Source organism: Rhinolophus ferrumequinum, chromosome 5 (genome assembly GCF_004115265.2).
Source record: "Rhinolophus ferrumequinum isolate MPI-CBG mRhiFer1 chromosome 5, mRhiFer1_v1.p, whole genome shotgun sequence".
Lineage (NCBI taxonomy): Eukaryota > Metazoa > Chordata > Mammalia > Chiroptera > Rhinolophidae > Rhinolophus > Rhinolophus ferrumequinum.
This window is the reverse complement of record NC_046288.1, coordinates 37,134,096-37,161,105: the sequence shown is the minus strand read 5'-3', so window position 1 is coordinate 37,161,105 and position 27,010 is coordinate 37,134,096. Positions and strand designations below refer to the sequence as shown.

Genomic DNA, 27,010 nt, shown 5'->3' with positions numbered 1-27,010 from the left:
GTATCACTGCATAAAGAGCTCCCAAGCTGTGCACTATAGAAAACACATAGATTTTTCTCTCTAGACCAAGCGCTCCTAAGATACAGCCTGTTGGGGTGATTGCACAGGATTGTGTTATGAGGTCTCCTGTCCTGCTGGTGGCTGAGAGTATTATCAGTAGAAGAGAATAAGTGACACATTTCATGGCATGGTGCTTTATCAATGTTGAAGCACCTTGACTGGATCCTCTTCAGCAGCTTTTGAAGCATTACCATCCCCATTTGACAGATTTGGAAGCTGAAGTTCAGAGAGATAAAGTGAATGTCCCAAGATAACCACAACCAAAAAGTGATGGAGCTAGGACTTCAGCTCTAGGTCTTCTGTTCCCAAGTTCCCTCCCTCACACTTTGCAGGGCAAGCTGGGTGCTAACTGTGATGCCCTCACCAATGAAAGGAAGCAGTTGAGTCTCATACATTAGTTGTCTCCATAGGGACTCACTCCACCATCACCAAACCGAAGACATAGCATGTCCCACTCCCTGTATCTTTGGTGATATTAAAGTCTGCCCTTGAATGATTCTTTTCTAAAGTTTAAATTAAATCTCTACTCTGTCACTTGTCACTTATTATTTGTGTGACCATAGGCAAGTTACTAAACTTTGCAAATCTTCAGCATCTTCATCTGTAACAGGAGGGTGGTTATTATGAGGATGAAATGAGAAAACGTGTAAAGTGTTAAGCGTTTTGCTGGTACCTAGTTAACAATAGATATAACATTTCTTCTTCTTTTCGTTTTACTTTTCACTTGATTTACATTTAGCCTGATTCTTCCTGCATTAATTTTTTAGAGTGAGGTGGGCATTAAATGGACATGTGATAGCAGTGGAAAAGGCCGAAGAGAAATCACCTACTGTGTACTTGATCGCTGGCCCACATGAAAATGAACCTAGATGCCATAGCACTAGTGCTGATAAAAGATTGGTCTGGTTATTTTTTATGGGTAAATAAACCGGTGTTTACTCTTTTTTCTAAAGTCTCTTGCCTAATGCATACTGCGCTGTGCTTACTACTCATTGAATAAGTATTTATTTAATCCCAATCATGTGTCCTATTCCTGTGTTTGGTGCTGGAAAGATTACAAAAGGAACAACACGCAGTTTCTGTCCCAAGTTTACTTGAAGAGGCTTGATTTCTAAGCACAAAAACAGAGGACTATTCAGAGCAGAGGTCTGGTAGGAAACCACTATTCCTATTCTAGGGAAAAGATTTCACAGGCTAACTCTTTTCTCCAAGCACTGTGACAACCATTTAAAATATTTTCCAAAAGAAGGAGTTGATTTCAGGAGAAATTCTGTTTTTCCAGATTGACGCTATAAAAAGGCAGAATAAGATATCATTTGTGGAAAGCTGACACTTTCCAAGACACAAGCACTGATTAAAAATGGTGAAAAGGTGGGATTATGTTTGAGGTCACATCCGATGTAAAACCTTTTGAAAACTATGCCTCTTTATTGGACTTTCTGATTTTGTTTTGTAGTGCTTTAGGCAAGTTACATTCCTCATATGTAAAATGCTCTAAATAAAGATATCTCACTGGGCTTTCATGCAGATTGCATGAAATATGATGAGAAAGCACTTAGCATAGTGGCTGGTACATGGTAGCAAGTATCCAATTAGCAATATATTTTTTCCTACATTGATGAATATACTCCTCGTCTTTTCTAGACTTGAGGTTTAATTTAAGCCCTCCTTTGAAGCGCCTACTCCTGTTATCCACTTTTATTTTGCTGTCCCCTGGGCATGTCAGTGTTTCGGCAGCTCAGTGCGGCTTTACATGCACAACCCATCAAAATGTTAATAATACTGGGCTCCAGCATTTCTGGTTTGCTGGAGCTACTTAATCAGACAAATCACTGTGGCTCTTTTTGTGCAACTCATTGATGTCCAAAGTGACTAATTAGAGAGAGGGAGTATAGAAAATCAATCTTTACTAACACTGACATTTCTTCCCATTTAAGCAATCGGTTTGCTTACATTCTTTGTGAAAACCTGTTGAGATCTAAAATTATCCCAGATGACTTCAGTAGAGGGTTCTAATAAGTTCCTCGTGTTAGAATAAAGAGTATTGGAACATTAAATAGTCAAAATTTGGAAGGGATCCAGTACATTACAGGAACTCACTAAACAAGTAGTTTGTATGCATGATACCACTAAAGAAGCTTCAGGCAAAGTAAAACTCTTTGAGAATCTAGCCTACTTAGAGGAAAGAGGATTGTGTTAGATATTTCCCTTTGTACCTCCTCCAGTTCTTGATCTTTCTCTACTCTGTACTCTAGGAAGCCAACCTATATGAAATACATCTATAGGGTCCCGTGGCCTCAGCTTCTAACTGGGTTTGGTCAATTGGGAGCACTGGTGAGAGACCGGAGGGAGTGGAGACTGTGAGAACAAGACATTTATCACTCCAACTCCCTGTTTGCAAGGTCACCATGAACTGGCTGTGTCCCTCTGCCTGAGATCACAGCTCTTATAAAGTCAAGTGGTCCTCTCCACACAGCCTGTCTCTAGCTTCCTGTGACTTTCCCTTCTTCTACTACTTTAGTGGGGGTAATGGGGCATGTTACTAACCCCAAGATATTGTACCATGCTTGTGGTTTTTCTGACACCCTTCTTTTATCTTTGTAAATAGTCAAAATTTTACAAACCTTCCTTAATTACCCAATTTGAATATGTTATCTGTTTCCTACCAGAATTGGAATGATAGAGAAGCAATGGCAACTTCTTGAAAGATCAAAGTGACCATCTGAATTATTGGTTTGTAAAAAAATTCTGTCAATTCATAAAAATGCTGTGTGCCTCATTACATATTCAGGTAAAAGTGCATAAATTCATAAGACTGGTATGTAATGATGTGGCTTGTGTTGGTTGTGATTTGTGGTTACATGGAATGTCATTGGGGTCAAATGAGGGTATTATTAGCACATCAATAAATGCCAACATCTTAAAAGAGTAGTCTACAGAGATGGAGTAGGATGCTGAATGCACTTCAGCTCAACTTTTTGATTTGCAGGTGACGAATCTGAATCGGCAACAAGTTAGATGAGTTGCCCAAAGTTAGACGGTTAGTATTTGGCAAAACTGGGTCTTGAACCACAAAAGTGACTGACTCTAAAGCTAGTGGTTGTTTTAGTACATTGAATTGTGGAAAACAGTTAAATTTAGTTTCCATAAAACAAAATACATGGATTTGACTTTAATTGGTCAGCTTGCAATGAACTAGAATGTGCTTGAGAGTGGTGTTGGGGGTTTTGATTTGTTTTTAAACAGAAAATTAAATACAAGTGAGGAATTTCACTTTACAATAATTCATCTGTCGCCTCAGCCTAGCCAAATAGAACAATGTTATGAAGATGTTCATACTATAGGAAATGAACCTTAGAATTTGTTTATTCATAAGGGAATTTTTTGCTGTATAGTACTATAACTTTTAGAAAATATGATTTATATTTGGGCTGAGTGATGAATTAATTATACGAGTGCTCAGAAAACAATCCTAATCCCTGAATATATTTCGTTATTAAAAGAGGTTTTGGGGAACTAATCTGTTCTCACTGTTTCATACCAGACATATAATTGATTTTCTATTGTGAATGTGGTGTGTACTCTGAGAATTGGAGTAGTTGTTACGTGGAAGGTGTCACTGTTTCTGTCCTTAAGATAATGACGGCCTAATGCAAGGTAAATGGAATAGAGATTATATCTAACTTGGAAAATAGGATAAAATTTTCTGCTTAAGTCAACTATTAGGAGGACCTACAAGATAAACCCTTCAATTAAAGTGTAAGCCCCTGAAGTCAAGGGTGAAAACTTACATTTCTTTTATAGTCTCTTCTACCTCTTTGTATGGTAGGCAGGGAAAATAATAATTACTTAATAAATATTTGACAAATAAATAAATGAATTCACAATCGGTGTTCTTATAGGATTTCAGGAATAAGAAAGGGTGTTTGGTCTAATCTGTTGTTTTATCCAGTTCGTGGTTGCTAGGCTAGATGGCTCACACATTGGGAATATTACTTTGCTATACATTGTGTGTGAGTGTGGTGACAATTATTTTTTCTATTTAGATTTGCATGTAGAAAAATTGGGTTGTCAATTCAATATTATCTTTTTAATAAATTAAAAAGCGAAACAGTTTAGTGAAATCGATAACAGGATGATTTAAATCAATGTTACTTTGAAACATCATCAATTTTCTTGTACATAAAATCTTGAAAATTAGTAAATATAAGCTGTTTATTGGCTTCAGTTTTTGTGCTTTGATACTGATCCATAAAAACAGTGAGGCACGCCAGCTAGATGTGTTAGTTTTCCTTGCACTTTTATAATGCACTAAAGATGCTCTTTGCTCTAGTTCTGCTTTCCTGGAAAATGCTGTACATTACTACGTTACGTGCATATTTCAGAATTTTGAACTATTAGTTTTTCTTCTGTGTATGCAAATATATGCCATTCTCTTTAAAATGTCATAAAATGGGTCCTTGTTTTCTAAATACCAAAACTGGCTTAATTATCTTTTGAATGGTGGAGTTTTCAGAAGAACAGATCTGTTGAAAAGATAATAGTTAACTATATGCTGACTAAGATGTAAAAATTATATTTTTATAATGACATTTCCTTCATATAGAAAGTTACACCATAATCCTTTAGGACATGGACTCAATGCTCCTTTATTACTTATCCCATCAAATTAGTTATCTTCCTCATTGGATCCCAAGGTGGAGGAATACAATCTGACCAGTTTCCGGACTCAGCATGGGCCATAACTGTGAGTGGGTAGAGTCTCTGTATGCATACATCTGTCGCCTTTGCCTTCTTCCTTTCAAAATGGTAGGACAAGGGAAAACTTCCACTTGTGAAAAGCTACAGCTAATTGTTTTTTATTTTTATTTTTGCGTTTTTTCTATTTCCCTTCTATATTGTGAGACTAGAAAGCTGTTCCTCAGAAGAGGTTCCACAAGCTTTCTTACCATCTCTAGATTCATTCTCTTCATTCCACACTGCAAAATATGTGGAGTTACTGTCCTAGCTAGAAGTTGAATATTATTATACAGTGAATAGAACTATGTTTATTTCTTCACTATTATATGCCCAGAACATAGCAATGTTTCCCAAACAGCAGGCTTGTAGGATTAACACATGAATGAATAAATGCATAAAATCCACCATACCTTTTCACAGACATTTCTCTTCCCCTATCACCAAGGAAACTTGGAAAACATTCTATTCCACAGGTGTACATACTTAACGGATATAAGATACTTTTTTTTTTGATGGACTCCTTTTACCTGCCTTGAAGGCTTGAGGATTTGACTTTCATATTAACCTGACTACATTTGCTTTCAAATATTGAGAGTGAATAGGAAGAGATATTAGCACCACTTAATATGATTTGCCCCTCTTTGGGGAAGGCACAGGACCCTAAAATATTTTAGGATGACATTGATTGTAAATTCTAAAATATATTATGATAGGAATTTTAACGTTGTTTAAATTGATTAAAATATTTATATATGACTGCCATTTTTAGTTGATATAGTTGAAAAGTTCATTCTTTTCAAGTTACTAGTATAATTTAATTGAAGAACCACAGTAGAAACATAAATTTAATGTACTTCTACTTCACTTTTTGGTAATTTTTTTGTGTATTCATGTACATATTTTGAAGTATTTTTTGTATAAATCTTCAATCATTGTTAATTGGAACATTCAGATAATATAGAGATTTTTCTTTATAAGGCAAATTGTTATATTCCAAGATGTTCACCATGCAGAAAAGTGATTATAAAAAAATGAAAATGGAAGGTCTCATTACTATAAACACCACATTAACTTGAAAGGCTAGAACTATCCGTAGACTTTTTGTATGACCACTTGAAAAACACTATTGGCTTTTCTACTGGAGTGTCCTTTTCCTACTTGTAACTGTCCATGGTGCTGAAAGCATGCTGTCAAAATGATGGCAACGTGAGAAATCTTTAGACTAATGCCCCCATTTTTAATGAAGAATTACGGAGAGCTGAACTCATTTACCTAATTTGATACAGCTTGCACTGTCTGATCAGGACAAGTATTCATGTGTTTTTCCCATTATACCAGGCTGGCAAGCCTGGCTTAAAACCTAGAGGACTCCTAGTAGAGTTAAATGCACAGAACTCTAGGGTTCAATTTGAAAAAACAGTTGCTGTATTATGAATCTTAATAAACCATTTGGATACCGAAGAATATATAGAGTTTTTTTTCCTTGTTGGGTACACTGATGAAATTTCATCAGCTTGTAATAACCCTATTGGTGAGGGCTTTAAATCCTGTTTGAGTTTTTTTTTTTTTTTTTTAACATTCTGAATCATTTCTTGCCTTTGAGTCTTTTGAAAGCCTTCTCAAAATTCTCACTGACTTTGGAGTACTTTCCAAAGATGAACAACTGCCTCATTATCTTAGGGCTAACTATTTAAATTCAGTATCCACTCATGGTTTTAAAAAAATATTTGGAAAGGTAGCGAGATTTAGAAGACCAAATCTTGAGACTACTAGGTAAAAGTTCTGAGATAAAATATGAGCCACCTTTATAAATTATGCTTAGAAGATTTTTATTTGGTAAGACTTTATTTCTCTCCCCTGAGATGCTGCTTAGTATATTCTTGCATATTGGATTGCTGATTGTATTTTCCCCATGATTTTTTTGTCTTGGTTTGACTGTCTTTCAGAAACATTTGAAATCTGTTTTGGTACCTCCTTTGGAAAGTTAATAAGACTACTTGTATTTTATTTAGAATATGGGGAAAATTTTAGAATAACTTGTATGTATCTATAGGGAAAATAGCAAAAAAGCACCCCTTAAATTAAACCTATGCATTCATTTTATTATGTAAGTGTGTACTATTTGCTCATAACTGTACTAGGAAAAATTAACTTATGGCATTGTCCTGGCTTACCCTTCTTGTCTTTGTTTAAAAATGAACACTCATTATTTTAAAAAGCTTTATTGGAGCACGCTTTGCATATAATAATTTGCTGTGAAAGTGTGCAGTTGCTGTAAGGTATACTACTTGATAGGTTTTGACATATGCATACACATGTGAAATTATAATCACGATAATGAACATATACAGTGCTCCCACAAGCTTTCTTGTGCCCCGTTATAATCGCTCCACGTATCCCACACCTCTACCCTCGGGCAACTGCAGACTTGTCTTCTGTCCTTAGCGGTTAGTTTGCATTTTCCAGAATTTTATATCAGTGGAGCCACACAGTTTGTACTAATTTTTCTGAGGTTTTATCTTGTTTCTCGGTTCCTTTGTTTCTTAATTTTCTTTTACTTTGTGTTGGTTTCTGTGTATTAAGTAAAACAGCTATCTCTCTGAATTTTGAAGGAATGGCCTCATGTAGGAGATGAATATTATCATTTAACCCTGCCCTACTTCTTGGTTGTCTCTCAAACCTTTGTGATTGTCCAAGCAGCCTACTATTAATGTGTTCTTAATGGCTCCCCAGTAGTTGAGAGTGTCCCCAGACTTGTCAGTGTTCCAAAGGGGAGGATTTCAGTCAGCACCTACATGCAGGCTGAATGGAAGCTAGACCTTCAGGCAGCAGCTTTTAAAGTTTGCAAATATACCTCTTTCAGGGAAAAACTAGGAGATGGGTATTTCCGTCTTCTCCCTCTGCAATGAGTTTGTACCCTTTTTTTGGTTTGCTTCTTTCTCTCCTGATTTTGTGATTAATCCATTTCATTGGTGTATATTAATTCATTCTTTATTTTTCTGAGTATTTTATTATATGGACATGCCATAGCTGGTTTATTTATTCACCTCTTGATGGACATTTGGATTGTTTTACAGTTTTTGGCTCTTACAAATAAAGTTGCCATGTATATTGATGTACAAGCAGACATGTACTTTCATTTCTCTTGGGCAATACCTGGAAGTAGAATGGCTGGATCATATGATATGTGTATGTTTATTGTTCAAGACATTGCCAAACTGTTTTCCAAAGTGGTTGGCCCATGTTTACATTTCCATTAGTAGTGTATGACTGTTTCAGTTTCTCCACATCCTGATTAGAACATGGTATAGTCAGCTTTTTAAATTTTAGCCATTCTAATAGGTGTGTAGAGGTATCTCATTGTGGCTTTAACTTATAGTTCCCTAATGACCAAGGATGGTGAACAGCCAATCATGGACTTATTTTCCATCCGTATATCTCCTTTGGTGAAGTATCCAAATCATTGTCCATTTTGACTTTTTTTTTTTTAATTGAGATTTGAGAGTTCCTTATTTGTTCTGGATACAAGTACTTTATAAGATAGATAAATGATTTACAGGTGTTTTCTCCCAGTCTTTGGCTTGTCTTTTCATCTTCCTAAGAGTGTCCTTTGGAATTTTTATGAATTTCAATTTATCCTTTTTCCTTTTATTGATCCTACATTTGATGTCATACCTAAGAAATATTTATTTAATCCAAAATCACAAATATTTTCTTTTCCATTTTCTTGTAGAAATTTTCCAGTTTTATATTTTACATTGATCCATTTTGAATTAGTTGTTGCACATAGTTTGAGGTGGATCAAAGTTGTTTTTCTTTCTTTTTTTTTTGCTGCGTACATATGTACAATTATTCCCACCATTTATTGATGATCCATTGTCCACTAAATTACCTTTTTATCTTTGTCAAAAACCAGTTGTCTGTAGGAACTCTGTACGTTTTACTCACTTTTGCTGTGAATCTAAATCTGCTCTATAAAAAGTCTATTTAAAATAAAAAGAAAGAAAGAAGGGGCAAAAGCGAAAAAAGGAAAAATCAGTTCACATAATGTAAGTCTAATTCTGGACTCTTTACTGTGTTCCATTGACTTGTCTGTCTTTGCACCAATACCACACTATCACGACAACGGTGGCTTTATGATAAGTCTTGAAATCAGATTCTCTCTTTGCTATTTTTTTTCAAAGTTGTTTTGGCTGGTTTAGGTTCCTTCCATTCCCATATACATTTTAGAATCAACTTACCAATTTCTTTTAAAAAGCATGCTGGGATTTTGTTTGGGATCTGTTGATAATTTGGCGGATAATTGACCTCACAACAATATTGTATCTTCTGACCCATAAGCACAATGTATTGTTCCATTCATTGAGGTCTTTTCAATTTTTTCTCAGAAATATTTTACAGTTTTCAGTGTATAGGTTTTGTATATCTTTTGTCAGATTTATCTCTAAATTTTTCATATATCTAATGCTATAGTAAATTGCATTGTTTTTTGAATTTTAATTTTGGTTGTTCACTGGTAGTATATAAAAATACAATTGGTTTTTGTATATTGATCTTTGATCCTGCAACATTGCAAACCTCACTTCTTAGTTATAGTTGCTTTTCCATAGATTCCATTATATTTTCTACTTAGGTAATCATATTGACATATTTTTATTTATTTAAAGATATTGCTCCATTATCTTCTCCTGTGCCTTGTTTCCAGTGAGAAATCTGTTGTTATCCTTATATTTGTTCTTGTGTATGTAATGTGTCTTTTTTTTTTAAGTTGATTGGGGTGACAATGGTTAGTAAAATTACATAGGTTTCAGGTGTACAATTCTGTAATACATCATCTCTATCTCACATTGTGTATTCACCACCCAGATTCAGTTCTCTTTCCATCACCATATGTTTGAGTAATGTATCTTTTTTTTCTGGCTGCTTACACAATTTTTTCTGTTTTTTTGAATAATTTGGTTATGGTGTGTTTTGGTGTCATTTTCTCATGTTTCTTGTGCTTGAGGTTAGTGTACTTCTTAGTTAATTTTCATTAAATTTGTAATATTTTCATCAATTATTTATTCAAAAATTTTCACTCCCTAGCTCCTCTTCTTTGCGACTCCCAGCACACACATATTAGACCTCTTGAAGTTGTCCCACTATTCACTGATTCTCCATTCATTTTAAAAATTATTTTTCTCTCTGTTTCATTTTGGAAAGTTTCTATTAGTATGTCTTCAATTTGATAATATTTTCTTTTACAATATCTAATCTGCCATTAGTGCCTTCCAGTGTATTTTTCATTTTAGGTATTGTAGTTTTCATCTCTAGAAGTTTGACTGGGTCTTTTCCATGTCTTCTCTGTCTCTATTAAAGTTTTTGAAAATATGAAATATAGTTATAATAACTATTGTGATGTCCTTGTGTGTTAATTGTAACATTTGTGTCAGTTCTAGGTCACTTTTAGTTGATTAATTTTTTTTCTTTATTAACATTCATATTTTCATGCTTCTTTGAATGCTTGGTAATTTTTGATTGGCTGCCAGACATTATAAATTTTGCCTTTTTGATTGCTGGACATTTTTCTATTCCTATAAATATTTTTGTGCTTTATTTTGGAATGCAGTTAAGCTATTTAGAAACAGATTTCTTCCAGGTCTTATTTTAAAGATTTGTTAGGCTCACCTCGGAGTGTACTTTGTTAGGGCTAATTATTCCCCATTTCTGAGGCAGCACTCATTTGAGTACCTATTCAGTGACCCACGCAATACGGTGTTTTCCTGTCTGCCCTGTGGGAACAGGCACTATTCCCAGTCCTAGGTGAACTCTCAGTATTGTTCTTTCTAATCCTTTCAGGTGGTTCTTTTCCCAGACTCAGATGTTTCCTGTCATTCGTGGGCAAATCAGTAAGTACCCCTGTCACGTTTTTTAGAGAGATCCTCTGTAGATCTCTGGAGTCCTCTCTCTGTGAAAATCTCTCTTTGGTACTCTGTTGTGCAAATTCTAGCTGCATTCATTGGTCTCTCCAGGCTCTCAGCTCTGTCTTTTCAACCCAGGGAGTCAGCTGGATCCCCCCCTCCCATTCCTCTCCCTGGATTGAGACCTGGAAACTATCTCAAGTCATATACTGGCACAAATGTAAGCCTTACCTTGTTTGTTTCTTGTGTCTCAGGGATTGCTATTTTTCATGGCCTGCTATCCAGTGTCTTGAGAACCATTGTTTCACATAGTTGATTTATTTTTTTGATGTTTTCAGGCAGGAGGGTAAATGTGGTCTCGGTTATTTTAAATACCCCTATTGTAATTGGGGAATAATTATATGCTAAACTATGTGTTAGATACAATAAACATAGTTGTAGGAATCAAGTAGAAGTAATTTCCAGAGTGATAGGGAAAAGACACCTGGAAGAAGGGAACTGATATTTGAAGGTCAAGTAGGATTTAGATATATACAGTAGAAGTATCAATCCCTGCAGTCAGAAGTAGTCCTCCTCTTGTCCCAGAAAGAAGTATGAAGACATGAATGAGCAACATCTTTCTTGTTGACTCTTTTAGAGGACCAGTGTACGTATTTATCTCAGGGAATTGTTTTTTTTTTTTTTTTTTTTTTTTTTTTTTTTTTTTTTTTTTTGCTTATCTATGTCTTTGGGATGGAAACTATTAAGAGATACAGTAAAATGTGAAGTTTGCACGTTTGGGAATATGTTGTTTATTAATCTGAGGTCTTAATTTTCAATATCAAGACATTTTACTATATGAGATTTTATTGTAAATAATAAACAAATGTTAAATAAATGGGTTTTTGGACCCAAGCAGATCTGGATTTGAATCCTGGGTCTCATTTATGAGCTGTGTTTCTTTAGACCAGTTACTTCTCTTAGTTTCCTCATTTTAAAATAGGGGTATGATAGTTGTTAATCAGGATTAAATGAGATCATTCATATAAAGTACTTGGAACAGAGCCTGGAATGGATTGAACCTTCAGTAAATGTTGGTTGCCATTATATGTTATACTAAGAAAGTGGAATGGCAGTTGCATTAAACTATTTTGTGGTATTCACCTTTCTAACATAAACTATCCATTTGTTTTTCTCTTAGGCTCTTATAGCTAAAACAAAACAAAACAAACAAACAAAAAACATTCAGGTGTAATATTCCACTATTTCTTAAGTTTCATTTTATTAGTGCCTCAGTCTGCCCACATGATAACAAACATCTGGATAAAAATTGGAAAAGCATTAGATTTGGATGACTGGGTTCACATCAGTGGCCGTGCTGGATTGACCAGATGACCTTGACTGAGGTAACTGTGTTTATGAGTTTCCCTCCCCAACTTTTTTTCTGGATAATTTCTTTCCTTGTCTCTGCTCAACTTGGCATATCCTTCCAGCAGTTGATCCTTTATGGGTTTTGTTCTGTCAGGGAGCTTTGGCTGGTTAGTTTTTTTTTAAATTATTATTATTATTGTTATTAGTTTCAAGTGTACAAAACAATGTGTAGTTAGACATTTATACCCCTCACAAAGTGATAACTCCCCTCCCTGACATCATATATTTCCACATGACTCTGTTCTTTATGCTGTACTCCACATCCTGTGACCCTATATATATATATATATATATATATATATATATATATATATATATATATAAAATTATAGTTGACATTCATTATTATTCAGCTTCAGGTTCAGCTTCAGGTGTACATTGCAGTGGACAGGCACTTAGTTTTGAGAGTTTGTAGGAACCAGGCTCCCCCAGCCCCTTCAGACCTTACTGAGAACCTTACTGAGAACCTCTTGCACTACAAATGGGAATGGTCTCAGTTCTGATATTCCAGCCATTGTCCTCACATTGGCCCCCCCCCGCCCCCCCGTGCTTTCCAGTGAGCACTTGTTGGCAATTTTTGGGTGTTCCTGTTCTCTGATCCATTGTACACTCTTTGCTTCTTTTTCTTTTCTCCTATATGGCAGGGAGATAACACATGGCTCTTGTGGCTGCTGGTGGTTTATCTCCATCGCTCATATTTTCAGGTTCCCGGGGAAATCTTATCACTTAATTGTCACCATTCGATGTAAATATTGTTCCTGAGTTTTTGGTTTTGATATCCTAGTTGTTCTGTTTTAATGGGGGGACTTCAGAAGATTTAAATGCTAGATTGTGGCTGCCATCATTTTCCCAGAATTCCTCCCTGATCAGTCTGTTTTTCACATTTATCACCCCATTTGAGATAGAGCCAACAGTTTTCTGGAAGCTCTGACCTAAAGGTTAATTAAATGGAAACTAGATTGTGATAAAAGAAACTAGTCTAGCTGGAGGTGGCTTGCTAGTGGGATTTTTTTTAATGCAGGCATTTAATTTTTCTGGATGTGTCTGTCTGTGACTTAGGATCCATTACTTCTTTATTATTTAATTTGCAAATATGATAGTGTGTATAACTTTTTTATGCATTTCATATATGCCATGAGTCAATTTCTGCACTGCTTCCCTATAAACATGAGAATTACTATAACAATTTTGATACAGCCACCATTAGCTTAAAATTCAGATAATGGTTCTGTTCCCTGTAGATTTTACTTCTTGCCATGTTGAGCATTTTAAAAAAAATTTTATTGGGGAATATTAGGGAACAGTGTGTTTCTCCAGGGCCCATCAGCTCCAAGTCGTTGTCCTTCAATCTAGTTGTGGAGGGCGCAGCTCAGCTCCAAGTCCAGTTGGTTGTTGAGAGCTCATGCTCTAACCAACTGAGCCATTTGGCCTCCCCTCAGTCGCAGCTTGGTGTCTTCAATATAGTAGTTGTGGAGGGCGCAGCTCACTGGCCCATGTGGGAATCGAACCAGCAACGCCGTTGTTCAGAGCACAGGCTCTAACCAACTGAGCCATCCCGCTGCTCTTTGAGCATTTTTTTAGTCTTACTGGTAAGCTGTGGTTGCTTTCTTTTCTTTCCCTAACCTCTTGTTTTTCTTAGTTTTAAAAATCATTCAGGTTGGAAATGAAGGACATGAAAAGTTGTTTAGGGTTTTCACTGGCTTGAAACCTAGAGTGTGTCAATTAACCCAATCCAATTTCTTTTGGAACTTTGCCTTTTTTTTTTTGAGGAAATTAATCACTGCAGAAATAAACATGTCATCTGGTCATTTGAAACCTTATGGATTTTTGTTCAAGTTTAAAATTGATTAGAAGTCATGCTGGTCATAGTCTGGGGAGAGTGAGAAAGGAAGGAAGCAGAATTAATTAGCCCCCAAAATCTATCACACTCCAAGGGCATTTTCTGCAGAATCATTATTACGAGTGTATCGTTAGACCTCACCAGGAAAGGTGAGTGTATTAGCAGTTTTACTGGATCCACAAGAGAGGAAAATAGGAATCTGAGAAATTCTTGAAAGTCCAGGAAGATATAATTAATTCCCCAACTTCCTCCTTGCGTTCTATGTTCTGCTACAGAAATAGCTGAGCTTTTAACAGCATTCGTGACCGACACTTTATCTAGTAATAACAATTTTCACTTAATTTTCAGAGAGATTGAGGAAGCTCTCGTTTTGGAAACAGTAGAGATTACTGCTGATCACACACAGTTTTGTGTACAAGTGGGCTTCGAAGTGCTTGAATGATTTACAGCGAGAGGCTTTCTCCTCATCTGACCTCACCTCTTTGTCCCTGGTACAGCCCACCTGCTCCTCTCTCAGGTCTTGCTGTGTGCGACACCCAGTTCATGACAATTTCATTCCCAGTTCGCCACCCTTTCCAGGCCTTGTCTGCTGTCTGAAAGGCCTCCCAGCATCAGCTCCGTTAGAAAGAGTTAATCTCTATTCTTATCTACCTCAAAACTCAATTCCTGTAGGAAGTCTTCACCTAGAAAATGCTATTTATCCTCTCTGACGGTGCCATTGGGGCAATATCCCCTCAGCACATATATATTTGATTTGAATAATAATGCTTGTCACTGCACTTAATGTAGTTTTCAGTCCAAACTTAGCTCTTAATAAATGACTTCCGTAGTTTCCCTTTATCCACGATTTCACTTTCCTCGGTTTCCATTATCTGTGGTCAACCGTGGTCTGAACATATTAAACGGAAAATTCCAGAAATATACAATTCATAAATTTTAAATTGCACGCCATTCTGGGTAGCGTGATGAAATCTCGCACCATCCCGATCTGTCCAACCCAGGGTGGAATCATCCTTTGTCCATTGTCTCCATACTGTGTACACTACCTGCCCATTAGTCACTTAGTATCTGTCTTGGTTATCAGATCAGCTATCGTGGTATCACAGTGCTCGTGTTCAAGTAGCCCTTTTTTACTTAGTAATCGCCCCAAAGTGCAAGAGTAGTGATGCTGGCAATTTGGATGTGCCAAAGAGAAGCTATAGAGTGCTCCCTTTAAGTGAAAAGGTGAGTATAATACAATAAGATATTTTGAAAGAGAGAGAGAAAGAGAGTGCTAGATCACATTTACGTAACTTTTATTACCGTATATTGTTATATTTAATAATTGTTATTAAATATATCTATTATTATATTTCGTCATTCATTATTATTAGTTGTTAATCTCTTACTATGGCTAATTTATAAATTAAACTTTGTTATAGGTATGTATGTATGGGAAAAATACAGGTTCAGTACTATCCACAGATTCAGGCATCCATTCCCCATGGGTAAAGGGGGACTAGTGTGTTAACTAACTTGTCACCTTTGCATGTAGGAAAACCAGTAAGTGAGCCTCACGTATCAAAAGCCTGTATTTATTCAAGCTTTGCGTATTTGAGAGTAAAACAAATGTCCTATGAAAACTAATGTTCTATGAAAACAAGGAGGATGAGTTTAGATGAATTGGGTTGTCTACTAGAATTTGGTTATTTGCATGCCAACACTTAAATATAGCATGTAGTAATAACTATAAATGTTTTTTGAATTATAAAGATAGCTACTCGATATTACTATGTACCGGGCACTCTGCTGAGGAACCTAGATTATTTTGTCTGATCCTTCCCATACTATTATTATACTTGTTTTACAGGTGGTGACCTTAATGCTTAAAGAAACTGGGTAACTTGCCCACGATATCCAGGTAATAAATGGCAGAGATGTGGTTTTGTTACAGGCAATCTGCCTTTAGAATTTAGGTTTTTAACCAATCCTTTCAACTCCTAATGCCAAGAATAAGAACACGATAGTGAATTATTTTTTTCCTATGCATTTTACCATACCTAGGCAAATTAAAGTAGAGCAGTGTTTTTCAAAAACTTTTTCCACACAACGTGTGTCAGAATCACTATATTGTATAACCAATTCACTGACTAAGCATTTCGTGGGGGATGTAATCTAAGTGCAGCTTTAGTTTTTTTCTACCATTACTCTGATTTCATTCAGAGGTCCACTCCACACTAGTTCTTGCTTTAAGAGGTCTTCTTGGGCAAAACCTAAAACAATTTGAGGTCTCCTCTTTCACCTGTATTAGCCTAAAGGAAACACACATACATCCTTTGCCCCTATGAATTCTGGGAGCACAAACTTGTCTTAGCTCCCTTGCCAGTTAGATCTGCTGCCTCAGGGCACTTGCACTTTTTCAGAAAAAAAGTCTAGCCTGCTGTCTTTTAATGACCGGGAATACATTTCAGGCTCTGGGAGTGAGCTCATGAGAGCCCCGTCACACTTTTCACACTCTGATCCTTTTCTTTTTCCTTGTTCAGATAAGGCATTCGATGTCGTGGAACTGGCTTGAAACATTTTGTTTGTAAATTCTGCACATGAGGGTGTGGGTGTGTGGGTGTCTTTTACACTCACTTCGATATCTACTGTCTTGGTGCCTGTGCAGGATATCTTCATTTTGCTCCTTCGGAATCACTGTCCATTCTTATCCATTTCCTTGTTTGGCCCAAGAGATTGACCTGTGTGAACTTCTCCAATGGACTTCCTTGCCTTCTGGCTTCTTGTTGAATTTGGTCAATGGAGAGTATGGGAAGAAGCTAGGAAGAAGGGAGCAGTAAGGTTGGGTTAGTAATTCTCTGGCTCCCTTTCCCCTGGGCTTCCTTGCGCTGCCTGCATCCCTCAATAACAGCCACAGCTTTTATCAAGCCGTCCTCTTCACCCAAGTCTTCCCTCTGATTCTGGTAGCAATTCCCTTGTCTTACAGGTCTAGGGATGTTAATATGCACCTTGCTGCTATTAGACCTGGGCACTGCATTACCCCTTGTGGTTTCCCTACACTCTACCCACACCGTTTGTAAAGACTCCCTTTGTTAAACGTTCTTCACGTTACCCAGCTTCAGTGTGCCACCCGTTTCCTGCTGGGATCCTGTGACACCTCAGTTGAAACTGACATAGAAATGCTGCCATTTTAACATCCTGTTACATGCATTAAAAATATAGATTCCTTGGATCCCCACTAGATAGACCTACTGAATCACGATCTCTGGTGATGGCTTTTGGGATTCTGCATTTTTAACAAGTGTCTCAGGTGATCCCAATGTTCATGAAACATTCAGATTTAACAGTTTACCATCACTTAAGGAAGTAGAAATCAAGCTTTGAGTGAGGGCCAACCTTTAGGGATTGAACCATTTTGCTAGCCTAGAAGGCTTCCTGAGTTCCAGTTGGCAACATGCTTAGAGATTCAGTAAAGGAAAAATCCTGTGTTCATACTATGCTTGTAGCTTTTGTTTTCTTATATTTTCCCTAAAAATTGGCTTAATTGTTTTAAGTGCATTGATTGATATTTTTGACTGCCACACATAGCCCTATGCGTGGTTATTTTTTATGCTTTTGTTGAGATTATAGACAGCGTTTACCAGTATCAATTTAATCTTAGCCTACTACATAGATTTTATACTACTTATTAATACTTCAATTTAATAAACCAGTGTTTGAAATAACTATTACTGCTACATGCTTTCAGAACAACATTTTTTAAAAAGGAGAGTTTTGGAATTTTAATAAGGATGTGGCAGGCATAATAACGGAACAACATAAAAGCCTATGTCCTAGTTCCTGGAACCTGTGAATGTGTTAGGTTATATGGCAAAGAGGATTTAAGATTGCAGATGGAATTCAAGTTAGTAATCAGATTTCCTTGAGATTATACTGGAATATCTGGGTGGTCTCAGTGTAATCACAGGGGTCCTTAACAGTGAACGAGGGAAGCAGAAGTCAGAGTGATGTGATCTGAGGAGGCCTAGACCTGTTGTTGGCTTTGAAGATAGAAAGGGACCATGAGCCAAAGAATGAAGACTGCCTCTAGAAGCTGGAATAGACAAGGAAATGGATTCTCCTCTAAAGCTCCTGGGTAGGAACATAGCCCTGATGACACGTTGATTTTAACCCTGTGAGAACCATGCTGGACATCTAACCTATAGAAATGTAAGATGATACATGCATTTACATGGTGGGAAGTTCGCAAACTTAATTGTCTGACCTTTTGTATATTGTTTTAAGCCACTAAATGGGTGGTAATTTGTTACAGAAGCAATAGAAAACTGATAAAAAGGGTTAAAAGAAATAAGGGGAAGGACATTTCAAATAATAAATCAATACTTTAACTAGGGTCATTTACCCTGCAAACCTTGAAGCACGCAAAGGCTGTAACTGTCATGTCTGGATGTTGGAAAATTGAATTCATTCCTTTGGAGCTTTAGTGGGTGACATCATGACTTTTTGATATTTTAATTATGAGGTTGGCACGGGAGCAAATTATACACAGAGAATGAGAACTGGGAACTTCATTCTAAGTCAGGGCTCGACTACCTAGAATGTAGCTGATTTTCAATGAATGGAAGACTAGTCCCCGAGAGACAATAGTTCTACAGAAACTCGCTCTTCTGTGTCTCTGGGAACCTGTCAGCCTATCACTGTGCAGGTGAAGGGCAAGGAGCAGGAACACCTTTGTCTGATTACCTTTCTTTTCATTTTCTATTGTATTTTTTGTTTTACTTATCTCCCAATTCTCATATTAAAATGCTTACATTTGCTATCATATATTTAATTCCCAAGAACTAGTTTTTGATTTCTGAATGATGACAGGGGCTTCCTCACTGACCAAACATTAGTCAGGCTCCTGCTGACCTCTCTTCTTGACTATTCCTCTCCTTGCCCTGCCAGCCCAGATTTAGCAAGAATCCTGCTAAGCCAGTTTAGTGAGAATCCCCCCACCCTTGATATCCAATCAAGTTTCTCATCCCCCTACCTTAGATACCTAACAAATTTTCGTAGTAATTTTTCGTTTGATGACTCCTCCATCCAGCCCGTTGGCTGTAAATCTCTAGCTGTCCCCGTTGTATTCAGAGTTTAATCACTCTCTCCTACTGTAAGTAGTCTTGACCCCGTTTGCAATAGTCTTGAATAAAGTCTTCCTTGCCTGTTCAACTTGTCCAGTATAATTTCTCTTTGACAAAGCTTCTTTTATATAGACTGTTTTCCTTATTTTGTTTTGTTTTTGTTTTACTTCCGTATTTTCTCTTAGTAATCAGAGAACATTAGTGATGGCTTTATTTTTTTCCTAAAGTTTTGTTTTCTTTTTTCCTACAAATTTAGAAGCACACCTCCGGCCCATTTTTTTCTTTCTGTTTTTCATATTTAAGAATGGGGCACTAAAGTTCTGAATGGAAGCTCTGTGTGTGACTTGGCAACTGAAGGGTTTTAGTGTAGGATGACTGGACTAGGCCATTTCATTGCCTCTGCCTCTTCCTGCAATCCCCCGTTAATTTCTGTGGCTTCTTTCTCTTGAGCTGGTGAGTATTTCCAGAGAGAAATTTCCCAAGCTACTGCCAGTTGGGAGAAATATAAGTGTAAGGCTACCTGTGTGAGTTCTGGAAGCAAGGGTGAGAAATTGGGAATCTCACTTTTCAGTATGTGGTGTTTTCTGTTTGTTTGTTTGTTTGTTTTGTTTTGTTTTTCTGTAACACCCCTATTTTTAGTGTGATACCCCTTACTCTGTGTCACTAGTGTTCCCCAGCCCATAATCCCTTCTATTTGCCATTTCCAGAGAGTAAATCTAGAGTCTCTGCAGGTTGAGGAGGACAGCTAGATGCCTTATGCAGTCTAATGCAGACTCCTAGCCAATCTTGCTGTTTTAAACCCTGCCCAATTTCCCACTCTTTTGGAGGTACATAGTAACTCTAAATACTGAGTCTCATCATCATTCTAAGGAAGTAATTGGTTGACTTCTTTCCCTGCTGGTTTAGGATTACATTTTCTCAGGTATGCTAAGTCAGAATCCCTTATCTCTCTGCTTTCCACTTTCCAATATTTTGTTTCTGTTTTCTAACTTTGTCATTCCTAAAAGTGGAGTATCAAAAGGTGTTCAATACCTCATGTTTAACTGGAAGTGCATGTGTACATTCACAAAGGTTTTCAAGATATTAGCTAATTATCTTTCAGTTTTCTCAGTCAATAAGAAATTAAATTCACCTCACTATCCCAGTTCCTCCCAACAAACTCAGAATTAATAAATGGTGATAGAACTATTGATTTATTATGTAAATAGATACACTATATTTTCCTGATACTTTTTTCCCCTGACACTTTTTAAAGAATATAAAGCAGTACTATAGTAAATCTAATTGAGCAAAAAAATTCACAACAGAGAATAAATTATATAAGTGAAAACTACCTCATCCACTATATTGCATTAGAGCTGAGGATTATCTCAGTAATCACCTGACCGTAGGGGTCCATATTGATTTTAACTGCTAATTATGTCAGGGATGTGCCCTGAGTTAGAATCTGAAATCTAATTCTGCTTAATCTGAAAGTACTTCCTGAACTCTGAGTTGTAATTTGAACAGAAGAAAATTACAGACCATGGCAAAACAACCAATCTGAGTAGCTTATCCCACGGGAACTGATTAAAGGCTTTTTCTTCATCTTTTATCATGGCAGGGTCTGGCCTTGTATTGTTAACCGAGGAGTCATAAATTGGGATATTTAAGGCCAATCCAAGTGGAATAAAACTCCCCCAAAATTCAGAATTAATAAATGATGATGGAACTATTCAGCCATTAAAATTGGGTCTTTCACTTGTTTCTCAAGGGCATTAAAACCTGATTGGAGTTTAAGGAGACAAGTAAAGAAAAGAAGAATCAGGAGTAAACATGGAGGAATATAATGCGTTTCTATTTGGTAAAATCCAGGATTCATCTTACTCTGGAACAATGCCGTAAATCTCTGTCTTCCTTTTAAAGGGTATCAAAGTAAACACTGATGGCCGCTTTTTCTCAAAGCCAAGAATAATTCTTGTATCAGTCTTGGTCATGTTCTTCACTTATATAAATTAAATTTGGTGGTGGCTGAGGTGTTTTAGGTCATTATTGATCAGGTCAGCCACCAAAGAGTCCAGTTTATAATAGAGTCCTGAAACGTCACATGAATAGTACATTTTCTTGGATGTTTGGATCCAACACAGGGTTTAAAATGTCTTCTTAGTAGACATATATGCATTTTTGGCTGTCAAAACGATGTAGATTAGCTGATTTGACTCCAAGTTATTCCATTCCAAACTCATGTTCTAGAACATTCCCAATTAAAAAAATTGCTTCTTATTGAAAGCATAGCTCAATAACTTGATGCCAGGTGGTGAGGAGAACCAATTTCTAAAGAATCCTTTGGCGCATTTCTGTTTCGATGAGTAACATAACTTTCAAAAATATTATTACCATAAACCTCTTTTACCTGTAAAATAAGATTTATGTTCAGATACTCTTTTAATAAAGTGAAATAATTTTCCATACAAGGAAAGGGATACTAGATAGGTCTTCATGCTATGCTTTAGTTTCAATGCAATTAAAGAGATTAAAAAAATTTTTTAACTACTTTTGTCAAATATCCAGTTAAATTATTATATTGTCAATTTTTCAATCTGTAAGCATATATTTATCATGTGTCTTAGCATAACCTGGACGACAGCAAAATGTTTTTGTTTAATTTTATGAAAGCATCTACCACAGTGAGTGTTATATGATAGATACCTATTAAACATATTCTGGACTTCAGTACCTGTTAAATTTGTTGACTGCCCACTGTAAAATAAAGGGTCTTCAGAAGTAAATTATTAAGCCTGACTTAAGTCTTTTAGGCAAATGAAGACATGTTCAAATGATAATCTTAAAGTAAATAAGTTACAGTTGATATTAATACTGGATAGAAAATATAAATGATACCAGTTGATATATAGGCACTTTTTTGAGTACCTACCCCTTCCATTGCCATCAGCACCCCAGACCTCCCTACCATTTAACAATTAATGAATTAAAGCTGGCACAACAGGAGGTCTCCAGGGACCAGAGTTCATTCTGACTGACAAATGTGTAGGATAGACTGTTGTTAAATATCTTGACTGTCACCCTTCTCCTCTCACCAGGTGATATGTGCTAGGGAATGCAAATAAATTTCAGTATTATCTGGATACAGATTTTATTAGGAAAAAAAAATTAGTTTTTTGGGGTGGGGGGAATAAAATGCAACATTTCCCAAGCTTTCTTTCATGGAAATATTGTTCATTTACTTTAAAAATGCTGGATTGAACAAAGGACTTTTCAGAGTTTTTAATATATGACTTTATTTTTTGACTTTAATATATGACTTTAAATCTCTAGGAAGGGATATCTATACTTCGTAAACTTACTTGACTCTGGAACAATTTCCCCCTACCCCATGGGACAATTGATATAATGTGTACTAAAATCCCAAATATTTGGAATAGTCCTTCTCATTTATATAAAAAATTAGCATTATTCACTCTAATTTTGAATTATCAATTTTCTGGCAAGGCAGAAGAAAAGTTAGAGTTGATCAAGGCAAAGAAAAGTTAGAGTTGACTATTGTTGTAGTCAGACTGGGTGAGTTTACGCTGTGGGAAGACGCGACTCCTAAATCTCAGGGGTTTAACACAACAGTTGCTCATGCAAAGGCTGCTGTGGGTGGAGACACACAGGGGGTGACTCAGTGATTGGGCGGCGTTTTCCTCATGCTGGGGAGCAGATGGAATGTTCGTGAGCCCTACTATCTTGACCAAACCTGTATTCCAAAATCAAGAGTATGTAGTTCAATATGTTGATTGTTCTTCATTTTTGTTTTGGTAAATAAATAACAAGGTATATGTATTTCACCTCCCTCTGAAAGTCTTTTCTTTTTTCTTTCTTTTTTTTTTTTACACCATTCTTTAACTTTGCCATTGAAAAATATCCCTAGGCTTTGCTTAGCTCAGTCGTATAGTGTGTATCATTTTTACCATTACATGTTCAGGCATTTAGTTCAAGTTTTTAAATAGTCAATCTATGCTGTAAAAATACAGAGTTCAGAATTTGGTTATCAGATTTCTGTGCTTTCTGGCATCTTGTTTACACATCAATATTATTCATTTCAGTGTTTCTTATTTTGTGTGTCTATTTGGTTAATTTGTGTGTAGCTACTCAAATAAGAACTCTACATTTTTTTCTAAATATCCGAGTTACTGTCTTTTTACCATGATTATTTCCTAAAAGACACTTGCCAAGTGAGAAATCTTCCCTGATTTTGTCACAACTGACAGTCTCTGTTGAAGAGAGAGATATTTGTTGTCAAGGGGATAGTGCAAAAGATGTGAACACCAACAGAACTTCACACGAGCAGCTTAATGTAGTATCTGGTGGTGTCTGGTTTAAATCAGTTGTTATTAATTTTTCAGTTTTGTGAGTCACACATTCACTCACATTTATTCAGATGTAAAAGCCTTCAGGAGTCCCTCCTGCGCCGTAGCTCTGAATAATCTCCCCGTGTTTGAACACTTTATTGGAAGGAGATGTGCTACCTTAACCTGGCGTAGACCAATGCTGACGGATGCTGTGATAAGGGAAGGAATGAGTCCCTTCTACTCATGACTTAAACGTTTTTCCAAAATTATTTGGACTTAAAAATGGTCCGCAAAAATAGTTTTTCTTCAAGATGCTGTGATGGGGGAAAAATATCTTTTCCTTTCTTTTACCCTTCTAAGTTCTCAGCTCAGGGCCTTATAACAAGACACATTAACAAGAGAAAAGCATGCAAATGTATTTAATATAACTTTTACATGACATGGAGTCTTGATAAGGAAATAGAGACCTGAAGAAGCGATGAAACCTGAGCGTTTCTTTGCTAAGTTTGATGAAGAGTGTCAAGTCATGGGAAAATGTGATAGGACGAAAAAGAGTCTGAGTGACGTGTGGTGAACTGGGGAACCAGCAAGGCCTGTTTGTCCAGCTTCCTCCCAGCATCTCCTTACCTTGGAGGTAAGGACGTTCCTTTCCTCCCAGTATAGGGAGGGTACCTTTCACACGAGAGCTTACGACATGCTACAGGGGAAGACCAGAAAGCCCTTCCTGCACGTGACACTTCTCATGTTCCAGCAGCTTAAAATACTCGGTATGTCAAGGCGCCATACTTGGCAGCAGCGTGTTCTGATCCCCATCAATGCTATGAGTAAACACCCAGGAAAGCTCAGTGGCCCCATCTGTACCTGATACTGTCCTTGGCTTCCCTTATTCTTTCTTTTTCTTCCCAAGTTGTCCTGAGCAGGTATGGCCTGTGACAATTTAAGAAATTCATAATGAACAAGTACTGGGGAGCAGATAGACTGAGCCCCTCTTGGTGGTGTTTTCTCCTGGCCGTATGAGTGCAGTGCTTTGACAAAATAATTTTCTCTACAAAAGAATTGGAGATGGGGTTTAGAGTCTTCAGCCTCTTGGCTTTTTAAAATTTCGTTTCAAAATTTTAATTAAATTAAAAAGCAAGATGTGCTCCGTGTAAAAATATTAGGAATGACAGATAAAGAAGAAAAAGAGAAAAATCCACCCATAACTGCTACCACTCTTCTGCACAAAAATAGCTGTTATCCTCATATCTGTGTATATGATGGTCTTTTATGACCTTTTCTCCATAGATATAAATAATTTCTCAAGGTGGCAATAATAGTATAGATATCATTCCATGTTTCCTTTTGCTTTTACATTTTATAGATCTTTTCCATGTTTTTTTTTTCATAATCTTCATCTTGTATTTATCATTTTAGTGCCTGTTTAACAGTTTACTGAATTAACACACCATCATTTGAAAATAAGTTATGGTTAGAAAAACCAGATTCTTTGAGAAACATTGTCCCTTCTTATCCTTTTTGTTTGACGAAGTTTCTGGAATTGATGGGCCATTCTCCTCTCCCCCTGGAGCATATGCTCACTGGTTCCCTTATTGTCCCTATTGCCTCCTTTTACTTAATACCAGAAACATTTTTTCATCTGGGTATGTGAATAATATTAGCAATTTATTTGGAAAGAAAAGCTAAGTGAAAGAAGTAAAGTATTCTCTGAGGAAGATTGTTTTGGATAGAGGTGAAGATGGGGCTTTTCATTTTTTCTGACATTGGCCTCCAAATGAAAATAGAAGGAACTGCAGCTGCATTTTAACGACAGAATTGTGTATATACACGTTTGTGTCTGAGGAACTTTACGGAACAGCTTAGAAAATGACCATCAATGCCTTGAATCGATTCATTACAGTGTGTGTACTTGTTTGAGCATATTCTTGGGTTCTCTGCATTCAAATGGCCTGATTTGTAATATATGCTGTTCCTTCCCATGGTTTACATATCAGAGATGATGCTTTTTTTTTTTCTCTTCCCCTCCCCTACTGCTGCTGTCCTCTACCTGGGATTATGCCGATTCCGGCTACACCTCTTTATTCTCTTTCTTCCGCAAGTGCACAGCATGGCATGCTTCATTTCTGCGTCTAAATGATAACGGCTTTCAGTCATCACCAGCGACATTTGGAAACTACATGACTTAAATAATACTCTGTGCCACACAATAGAGTGGTCACCCTGTCCCAGTGATGTGAAAATATAAATAAAAGAGGACTGCTGTGAATAGTAGAGGCCAAATGCTAAACGGAGGTGGGAGTGTCCTAAGTGTTTTAACGGAGCCAATTTTATGGTTTTTCAAACTGGATGTAGAGGACAAATCTTACTGATAGTGGGTACTTGGGATAATCAAGGAAAGGCACTTAGATTGAGTCTAATTTATTCTGTTAGACATTCAAGGATATAAAACATTTCAACAAATCAAAGCCATCATGGGAGAAATAAGAAAGATTAAAAGCCAGTTGGGATACCACAAGCTTGCATCCTTCCTGCCCTTTAATCTTAGTGCCAGTTTTTTTTAAAATTAAATAAAGCGTATTTATCATTGATTAGCATTTATTTCTATCTCGTTGGATGTATGGTGTTTTTTGATGCTCTAGATGTAAGGGGACTCAATTTCTTGTCTAAAGCAACTGAGTATCATTTGTTTATAAAGTTAAACGTGTGAAGGGCAGGAAAAGTTTTGATAAATCTGTCAGAGCTGGGTGTTAGGGCTGTTGTCTGTGGATGGAGGAGAGGCAAGGCCACAGAAAAGGGCCTTTGGGGCAGGGTGTTTGAATAGAGCAGAGGTATTTGTCTAAAGACCAGTGACCTTGAAGATAAGATTATTGAAACCTCAAATCCCAGTTCTGGTTCTTGAGGCAAAAAACCCTTTGCCTTACTTACCTCCTTACTCCTGTTTACCTATTCCCATTTCCCACCAGCAGAAAATCGGAATCGCTTTCCTGCCCGAGGAAAACATTTTATTGAGCTTCTCACTTCCATGCTCCCTAGTCGGGGAGAGAAAGGAGGAGGCTTTTCTGCTGGGACTGCCCAGGGAGGGCCCTTCCTCATTTCATATTCCCGCATCATCTAGGCGCTTGCACTTGCTGTATCGACTTGTGGCAGTGACACCTCCACCTCTGTGTAATATGTCTTTCAAGTGAGAAGTCTTTCCTGGTCAATACTGAATCAATTTGCTCTGGCAGTCTAATTGAATGCCTCCCTGAGACAAATGGGTCGCAGGGGAAAGGGTAAAACCTTGATACGCAGATCTGCATCGAAGCCCCGAGGAAGGCTGTTTTAAAAATGTCTATTCCTCGTTTGAAGTAGTATGTAACGAAAGCAGTGCTAGTTATTTGCTCAGCAAAATGAACAGAAATTAACCTGTTTACATCCTCCTTTTTGTTGCACTGCTATTTTACTTTGACTTGATCCCTGCAGAGAGAGGGAGGGAAGAGAGGGAGGGATGGAGAGAGACACCAAAACTCCAGAATAACCCCAGGATAAGAAATTTCTTGCTTTAAAATTTTACTTATGTAGATCTCTTTTTAAAAATGCCACACCATTTCCATTTAGCAAATTACATTGATGTTTAAATTATTTGATATC

The 27,010-nt window shown here is 36.8% G+C and overlaps 1 protein-coding gene across 2 annotated transcripts in view; it reads left to right on the top strand.

Moving 5' to 3' along the window:
- The window catches only part of RASGEF1B (RasGEF domain family member 1B), a 534,882-nt gene that overhangs the window by 11,626 nt on the left and 496,246 nt on the right, over positions 1 to 27,010 (top strand). Inside the window, exon 2 of one of the 2 annotated variants that reach the window (XM_033106129.1) lies at positions 10,639 to 10,688. The exons of the other annotated variant lie outside the window; for it this stretch is intronic. The gene's annotated coding sequence lies outside the window, so the exon portion shown is untranslated. The remainder of the gene's footprint in view (positions 1 to 10,638; positions 10,689 to 27,010) is intronic. 2 annotated transcript variants of the gene reach the window in all.